Source organism: Pipra filicauda, unplaced genomic scaffold (genome assembly GCF_003945595.2).
Source record: "Pipra filicauda isolate LSUMZ 115617 unplaced genomic scaffold, ASM394559v2 scaffold15_size4787011_pilon, whole genome shotgun sequence".
Lineage (NCBI taxonomy): Eukaryota > Metazoa > Chordata > Aves > Passeriformes > Pipridae > Pipra > Pipra filicauda.
The window spans coordinates 2996856-3006761 of NW_024104096.1; the positions used below are offsets into that span (position 1 = coordinate 2996856).

A 9906-nucleotide genomic window follows, 5' to 3' on the forward strand; every position below is an offset into this window, starting at 1 on the left:
TTATATAACATGTGAGGCTGCGTGTTCATAATGAGTGGTATGTAGAAATGTCTCCATATTCAGAACAAGATGTTGGTCAGTACAGTGACATTATTCATATTAATCTGCATATTTTCCACAGAAATATATTGGGCAGAATATCGATGCATTGAGGAGTAAATTATGGAGATGTCATACAGATGACACATGAGTATCAGACTTAATCTTTTGCTCTTCTTCATGTCAGTGATGCTAAAAACAATGTTATACTAATGATGGTACAATATAAATATAGCTCTTAATTAACAGAACTCTGATAATTAATAAATTACATTTTATGTCCTGGAGCCTTTTGCTATTAATCATGATTTGTTTGGGGATATAAGCAAAACATGTTTAATGATTCTAAGCAGACTGTGATTATGAAATTAAATGTAGCCTTTTTTCTCCTGGATCCTATTAAGATAGTTTCCCAGTCAGAAGCCCATAGTTATTTTCTTCTGAAGTCTTGAACTTACTGAGCATAGTTGTTTGGGTTGGGTAGGGATTAGCAGGCTTCTGATAATTCCAGAAAATAGGACTGATGGAGTGGCAGTGCCTTAAGAGTCTCATTCTCTCATTGCAAAGCTTTATCTTGCTTTTCTTTGTGAGATGGATATGTTCCCAGCCCTTATGCAGAGTCATGAGAAAAAGATACAGCTGTGCGCAGAATACTTTTTGGAAGATAGAGGGTAAAATACAAGACACAGGATTTAAGTCCTTTCTGCCATTACCTGCATTTTAATGTTGCAATATTTTATACAGAAGACAGTCTAAAATGTGTTATTGACAAACAACAACAAATCCAGAAACTGCTCAGGCAGCTCCAGATAAATCTCAAAATTTCTGTCTCTGCATTGCAAAATCTGCTATGAATTGTGCAATTGAGCTACCTGTATTTAGGGAAACTGCAGGGGCCAGCACAGTCTGTTTGCAAAGAATGAACCTCATCCTGAGAAAATCACCTTCCCCATCATGTTATCTCTCCTGCCATATCAGACAGAAAGGTTAGTCCTATATTTGATAGTCACAGTATTTGAATTTAGAAGTCTCTCTCTTCCCATAAATCGAGGTTTTAACTTGAAGTAAAAAGCTGGAACTGATGCATTGAGCTTAATTGTTCTAGAGGACTATGATAGGAATGAGGGTTTCTCAAATGCTATTGTCTTTAGGCTTTAAATTCAGTTGTTAGAACTTCTACTGTATTGGAGTGTATTAGCTTATTAAGCAAACAATGCTAGGTCAGAGCTGAGAATGAATCTATCTCTAAAGAGTAAACATAAAGAGTATATATAACTACATGCAGGACAAAACAAAATCTTTAGTGAATAAAGGACATGCCTAGTTACAGAAGCAACATGCATTTCTAATGTTGGCATAAAAAAAATCATGGCTGTGAAATAAGACTTTGCTGAGGAAAATTGTCTCTCTGTATACTTAAATAATGTGGGTACAATACAGTGCTGGATTACTAAGAAAAACATGTGAGCTGGATTTTTAAGGCAGTCTTACAGAGTAAATTAAGACGGAGATATGAAGGAGAGTAGAAGCCACTTCACTCCTTCCAACAGCATGATTCAACTGCCAGTCATAGACCACCTGATAATAACATCTAAGCAGTAATATCTGATAGTCAGTCAAACTACTGGGAAACATCTTATGAATAATAGATACTATGGAGAGGAAGATTCCTTCCCAACTACTGGTCTCTGAATTGATGTGTCCATATATTTTTCCTTGGTGGCTTCATATATGGTAAAACTCAAACACTTCTAGGAAAGTAAGGTGCTGATGAGGTGGATATTGTAACCATATTTTGACTCCCCTCTTCCTTGAATAAACTGTCACTTAAACCAGCATTAGGACTTCAGGAGTACATGTGTGTAATTTAAATTGGGAAAAATGTAATTTCAAGAGAAAAGAAAAAAAAAGAGAAAAGGGAAACTTGAATTCTTGAACAGCTGTTATCTTTCTCAATGAGCAAGTGATCTTAAAATGTTGTATTGAAAAAGAAAAGCTACACAAATTCCAAATGGATGTTATTACAACAATCTGGACCTCTAAACTAAATTCTAAGTTTCACAGCCTTTTTTACTCTAATTGTCCTATAATTATGTAAACACACATACGCATGTACAAACTGAGAGAAAAAAGAATATGCTATTAGAATTTACTATCTAAAGAACAAAAGTATATAGCTGTCTATGAAATTTAAGAGCTTACCACCCTATAGGTCACAATGCTTGTATAACTTCATAAAGAAAAATCTATTTAACTAGTACATTATTGCTATTGTGAGGTTAATTAAAGGCACAAGTTGAGAGTACCTTATCTACAAAAAAAAAAATGTGTTGCATAGCCACTTCTGGACAATGTGTTAGTTAAAAAAAAAAAAAGAAAACTTATTGGCATCTCTGCAAAGGGTAATGCTGGCATGGGGAAAAGAATTTCTCAAACAGCATGACAGTTGACAGTTGCTGTCCAGCAGGTGACAGAAATCTCCATTTCAAGGATCCTTGCAGCAGCATCATCTGCTGGATCAGCTGATAATTCCCAGACTGTTGTTTAAGTGAATTCCTGTACCTAGGTGGGATCTGGTACTGCCTAAGGGCTCATCATTTGCATGATCTGCTGTTTTTGTTTATCTTAAATGACATACATGGCATCTTTTAATTATCTTAACTATCTATAAAATAATTGTCAGTACCCCAAGGGCACAAACAGGCCAGAACTGCCTTGACCAGTCTTACCTGAGATCCATACCCACTCCTTCTGCTCCCAGAGCCCCTAGACACCCACTCTTTTTCAGAAGGAGGATGTAGATGTGTTTGTTCTCTGCTTCATCTCCAGTTCTGTCTCCTAAACAGACCGTGAACCCATGCTTAACCTTGTTTTCAGACCCAACTCTGGTCCCATCCCCTGCTGCTTCTGCAAGGACTCCCTGGATGGGCTCTGCATCTGATGGACAATTGCTTGTCTTGACTGTTGGTAGATCCTGTTCCTGCCAAGTCTGTTGATGCCCTGAGGGACTGTACTCTGACTAGTGAGGCTGTGCCCCTGCTTCATTCCCCACATTGGAGCATCCCTATTCTTGCTAGTTCCTGGCAGGAATGTCCTGCATGGCCATTTCTGCATCTGTAGGAACAGTTTCTGCTGACTACTGCATCTTACTTGTCCACAGTTTGGCCAGCTCTACTGTGGAAATTACTTGAAAAATACAAAAGAGAATGGGTCCAGCAGGAGATGCCTGTGGGAATTTCTAAAACCAGCTGAAATTCACACCCAGAGAGCTTTGGGAGGAGTCAGTTCAATAATTTGTTGTGCAGGCAGATAGGAGCCCTGTCTGCCACTCTGTCTAAAGTCAATCTGTCATCTCTATCAGCACATTATCTCTAAGCTGGGAACAGTTCCTGGTATACCCAGGAAATTGAGGAGTTGAGTGCATTGGGTGTGCATTGAGGCACAGCGCTGCCGTGATACTCACCAGTATGACCAGTGGCCCACAAACCACAGGACACTTAATTTACATAGAAAAAATAAGTTACGCAAGATTGTCAGAGTCTTTCAGATCCTAAAAATATGTAGTTTAAGTAAGGTATCCACAAGTTATTACACCTTTCCCTGATTCTTTTTTAGCAACACTATTATTTTCATATTTCTGATGAAGTAAAAGACTAGGAAAAGTTTATTTCTGATAAAATTAAGCAGTTCAAGTCAAACAAATATTTTTATTATTATAGTCCATAAGGGCTGATGCTTTTACCTTTTACAACTTGTTTACTTACAAAAAAGGTAGAAAGTTTTTCAGACCTGAATGAAAAGCAAGATTTTTTAAAATATGTAAAGTACTATGTATTTTTCTCAAGAGTATCAACAGTATCTTAAAGAGGAGACAATTTACCTAACACAGACAACAAATTCATGCTGGAGCTGTCTGGCAACAATAGACTAGGTCTTTGTGTGTCATTGAATTGGGCTAGTGTAACCACTGAAAAATGGGGTACCACATATGTTAAAGACACATTTAATCTGATTTTAGGCACAGACTGGGCCCATCTCCTTGTGTATGTACAGAGTAGTCAATATAGAGAGAGAACAACTTGTATTTATGCCATCACCAGAAGATGATTCGGACATGCACAAGTCCCTTGATCTGACAAATGATGTAGAGCAAACTGTGAGCTCATAAATACATTCAGTTCTAGTATCTGAATGGTTATTGGTAACTATGAGGCATTGAAGAAATTCTTGGTAACATGTTGGAATTATGAATTTTACATGCTGAATCTGAATGATACCTGTGAAGCAGGTCAGCTGTGAAAGCAGAGTCTCTTTTCTGGGGATTATAATTTTAGATGGATTCTCTGGTGGTTTTGTGTTAGCTTCCTCCCTTTCTGCAATCGATGAATGGACCATTGGTATTTGAAATGTAGCGAGGAGAAAGCACTTATATAAAATTAATCTCTGGCAGCTGTTTTTGCTTCTTGAAACTGTTGAGAGGACACTGTATGTATAAGTGCTTTTTATATGAATATATTATGCATGGAAACAGATTCACAATTTGTACTTTCAGAACATCTGTATATCAACTGGTCATTTTGTGATCCCTTTAACATCAACAAAGAGAAAAAAAGGCACCATAAAGATTTCTAGCTAGCTACCTAATTTTAAATACCTACCTTAAGATGGTCAATCGTGCTGTGAACCCTAATGTTCCCACTCTTGAGCAGTTTACTATTTGACACTAAGTGAAACTAGACACACTAGTCTAGGTGTAGACATATACCATAGAATCATAGAGATTTAAAGTTGGAAAAGACTTTTAAGATTATCAAGTCCAACTGTCAACCCCGCAGCATCACCACATTCACCATTAAATCCTTTCTCAAGTGCCATAGTCACACAATTTTTGAATACTTCCAGTGACGATGACTCCGTCACTTCCCTGGGCAGTCTGTTCCAATGCTTTACAAACCTTTCAGTGAAGAAATTTTTCCTAATATCCAGTCTAAACCTCCCCTGGTGCAACTTGAGGCCATTTTCTTTCATCCTGTCACTTGTTACTTGGGACAAGAGAATGACACCCACCTCACTACAACCTCCTTTTAAACAGCTACATATGATTACACATTCCATACCACCTCCATAGGACGACTGTGAAGTTTCGTACTTCACTTTGTACACAAAAGCAAAGACATCTTACATAGTTTTATAGCAGAAATATGACAGTTTTTGTTTTGGTTTGGTTTGTGGGGTGTTTTTTTGTTGCTGTTTTCTTTGAGAGGATGATCCTGGAAGTCTGTCAGATTCTTCACAGGAACATCCTGGATTTTGTGAAAATGAAACATGTGGGGTTGAATGTGTCCTAAAATGAAGCTAAAGCACTAAGAACCTGTGTCTGTAACTTTTGAGATTGTGACAATTTTTAAGTGCTACACAAATGCCTTTGGCATAATAATAGGACCTTCTCTAGAGCGCAATGCAAATTTTTAGATATGGAGAAGTGCATATCTTAAAATCCAGAAGTCTGCTGTGTTATCTCCATAACTTTGACAAAAATATGATTCAAGAGCTAGGGGAATCTTTGCTTCTCACACTTTGCCCCTGTAGTATGCGTGTTTGTCAGTGTGCATGTATTTTTTTGCATAGACTGAAATTTTTGGTCTTATGCAAGTCAGTGGCAGTTTTGTTACTGAATTGTCATACACTTAATGTGACAATGATTTCATCCTTTGCAAAAGAAAGCCCTTGGACAATTTTCCTTAAGCTTTCCTTCTCACCTCCTCTCTCTGCTTTCTAATCTAATCTACTCTAATTCAATCTTTCTGCTAGTCATAGGAATGTAGATAATAAGTCAGAAGATGGAAGAGTCCTTCTTCCATGGCCTTGTTTTGATCAATTTGTATAAGAGATTTTGGATGAAGTTTATTTCCATTAACAAGTTATGAGACAAAACTATATATATATAGGAACAAAACTACAGATACAAATACAAATTCTTTCTACACTGTCTTATTTACTTTAATCAATTCAGTGTTTTTCTAATATATCCTGCTGAAATGAGATAGTGCACAAATATAAGTTTTGTTAAAAAGTGAGAAAATCCTGTCTGTAGCAACACCTTTGGGTAAAAGTCTTTCTTGGAAGAAATGGACATTAATTGTGGAAAATGTTTTTAAATAAATAGAATGACACTGTTTTAAAATCAGATAACCTGTTCATAAAAAAAGCCTACTTTGGTAGTTCAACATATTACACTCACCAAGTAACTGCCTACTTATATGTTGCTTAAAATGATATTTTTTTTATATTTTTAAAACTGTGTTGACAGGGATGAAGCAACGGTGAGAGAAAGTTCACTAGGGGATCTCTCTAAGAAGATGTCAAGTGGAGATGAGTACACTACAGCTTTGCTTACTGTCACTTGATTTCTGCCAACAAGGAAGACCTTTTAAGTGAGGAGAAGGCAGTGACAGATGAATAAGCCTAATGGGTGAGAAGGTGAAGGGGACATGTGTGTCTTTTTATGGCTCCATATATTGAAAATAACAATTCTAAAATTACATGCAGGGTGATATGATCTCAGAATATCATACTAGCTTTTCTTAAATGAACCTGTTCCTGGCTTACATCTGCTTCTATAAATATCTGTGTTATCTCATTATGGAAATGTGCATAAATAGATAATATCTAATATGTCAATCCAAAACATATTTCCTTTGTTTGAATCTTTTAAGTATTCCAAATAGAATTTAGCAGATTTCCCTTACCACCAAAACCAATAACTGGTTGAGTTAATTCTTTTATACAATATACAGTTTACAATAGCTATGTAACACTCAATCCAATTTTCAGTTGAGAAAGGAACAACAGAGGACTATATGGCTCATTTACTTTGCTGGAAATGTAATGAGAATCTCCAGTGAAATAAAAAAAAAAATAGTCTACAATCATTGTAGATACTTCTCTTTTTTTATTTTAAATTAAAGAATTTTAAAATGTATTTGAATTCATAGTAATATTATTCAAGACACAGTAATTCAATAATGTTAATTTTCTGTGAGTAAATGTAAGGAAAAAGGGAAGATCATGTTCAGAAACAGGGTTTAATGACTTAATATCCAAAATAGGTATCTGTTCAATGGACCTAATACAATAACCTGAAAATGCACTCCGAGCTATTAGAACAGAACGAGCCTCTAACAGGCCATTCCTCATCAACAAGTCAGAAAACTTCTTCCTTCAATAAAATTTTGATGCTTCATATTATTGTCTGTCATGGTTTGAGATAGCCCCAACATCCAATTCCCTAGCTCCATCCCCCCTCCCACATCTCAACCTAATGTGAGATGGGTTTTTCCAGACAAAACACACCAGACTCAAAGTGGGGAAAAGGGAATATATTACAAATGACTGTACAAATAAATACCATATCACATTATACACATGATCACAACTATCTCTACCATGACATATGTATTTACAATGGATCAGATCTCTTCTCCCCTCCAAATAAAAGTCCAGGAGGGAAAGAAGGACAGATCCCTTCCAGTCCTTAAGCAGCAGGATCTTCTAATGCAGCAGGTTTCTCCTCATCTCATGCATGCAGCAGCTGATAGCTGGCTTTCTGCCAGCACTCCACGAGGGAGGTATCCAAGCCTCTCTCTCGGCCCCATCGCCTCACAACCGAGGGGTCTTCCGTGGTCTTCGTAACCCCAGACAAGGTCGTATCACCACGTCATATCACGAAGACACAGGGGGGTCTTCGTGACGGTCTGGTATCTCTTGCAGGGCCTCTGTGCCCTGTCTCTCAGGCTGCCACCGTGGCAGCAGTGCGAGGGGGGGAAGCCAAGGTCAACTCCCCCTGCATTCCTCTCGGAGCTCTCTAGCTCCTTTCTACAGTGCATGTCGCACTTCAAGGCTCTTTCAAGTAAGAGTCCATCATCTTCCTCCTTCCAGGAGGTCTCAAAGGAGTTTTGGGGATCTGGTATCAGTCTTACCCCCAAGAACTCTGTAGCTCTCAGCTGCTGGCTCTCCTTTCCTCGACTCTCCTTCCAGGAGTCTCCTCTGCAGTGCTGCATGTTGCTTCTGCTGCTTCTTCAGTTCAGGTTCTTATCTCTGGCTCTCTGCCACTGTTTCTCTGGTCAGCGTCGGCTGCTGCTCTGTGCCCATGGAGAAAACATCTCCCGGCATAACTACAGGCACCTAGCCCAGCTTTATGCTGTTCCAGGTCCCTGCAGCCCCCAGCCAGGGGCTGGGAGGGGGCCAGAGGCCCCAAGGGGCTCAGAGCCCCTTCCTCGTGGCTCTACAACATGGCCACCTCTCCTACAACCAAACTACAACTCTTCTTTTCCGGTCTGGTTGTGATATGTTTACATTTCTGCAGGAGCGCCCATTGGGCAGAACTTCAAAACTTCCAGGGGTTTCCACCCCTTGGAGTCTACCACTTCTGTTAGCTTCTGGGGAAAACAAGGTTCAAACCACTACATTGTCATTCACACCTCAAATCACCTTAGTGATAGCAAGGGCTATCACATCAGACTTATGCAGAGAATTACTTAGCACAACCAGGAAAATATCCTTTCTTTTTTTTTTTTTTTTAATAGAGGCAATCATTTTACTACTTATTATTTCTGAACTTTAACCGTGAGTTCTAGAGTCTTCATAAAATCCTGTCATTGCATGCTCTGCTAGACAGGTAACGTTAACCCAGATCCTCCCCTCTGATGTCAAAAATGCTTGAGGGGAAATGCAGAGCAATGAAAATACAACTCTATCAGGAGGAAAGCGGGACACCTTTATTAATACCTTTTTGCTTTACCCCACACCATTGGCTTCTACCCCTTGCAAAGATCAGCCCACATCTAGCAGTTATATAAGAAGCTCTTGCAAAGTACAACAGGGGAAACAAGGTCCCTTTTAGCCTCAAACATGCAGTGTGATGGATATGCAGGTAATAAATAGTTCTCCAGGTTTGTTGCATCCCTTCCTCTTCCCAGTTTCATTATTTCTGCACATGGATTGTACAGATTTGTATCACAGCATCCTCCTATTTTCATTTATGATTTTGGGGCCAAGGTGTTAATACTTATTCTACTTCTATTATATACTTTTTTTAACTTTTGTGGAAGGAATATTCTAGACTTGGTAAAAGAGTTCATAATTTTTAAAGTAAAGTAGCTCCACATAAATTAGTGAGAGACTGAATCCCTACCCTGAATTCATTCTCAGCATAAAGTGCTAATTATGCAGAATATAAAGGATGTGAAGGAAAGCAGGAGTAAAGGCCAGAATTTTCAGTGATTTTTGTATACTTCAGCAGTTTGCAATCCTTGTTTTAACTTAGACAACTGAAAGCTCAGAATAATTTTGGCTGTTATGACCAGAGTCTTCAAACATGCAAATAGACTATATTGTTTACTTTCTTTGCCTTGATATTACAAACATCTGGTCCTTCTGTATTTTATATTTGAATTCTTTTTCTTGGTGAGATTTACATGAAATTCTTTTTATGTGGGAACCATAAGCTTATCTTAAAAATACAAGTTTAAGAGGCTGCATGTTTTAAACAAATAAATGCAACTATGTGAGACAAAAAGGTACATAAGTTGATAGATAGATAGATAGATAGATAGATTGATAGATAGATAGATAGATAGGTAATCTTAGAACGTCTTATCTATTTTTATTAGAAATGTTTTAAGGAACTGTGTACTGGGTTTATGTGGCAAGGTTTTGCTAGCAGGAGTGCTTGCAGGAGTGACTTAACTGAGAAGGTGCCAAAAGCCTCCCCTATGTTGGACAGAGTCAATTCCAGCCAGCTCCAAGATGGAACCAAAAGCCACTGGCCAAAGCTGAGTCAATCAGTGATAGTGGTGGCACCTTTGT

The 9906-nt window shown here is 38.1% G+C and overlaps 1 non-coding gene across 1 annotated transcript; it reads right to left on the minus strand.

The window, feature by feature from the left end:
- Positions 1–861: 861 nt before the first annotated feature.
- LOC113997895 lies at positions 862–1020 on the minus strand. Its single transcript, XR_003544269.1, has one exon. It is a non-coding gene; the product is annotated as a U1 spliceosomal RNA (small nuclear RNA).
- Between the last annotated feature and the right edge of the window lie 8886 nt (positions 1021–9906).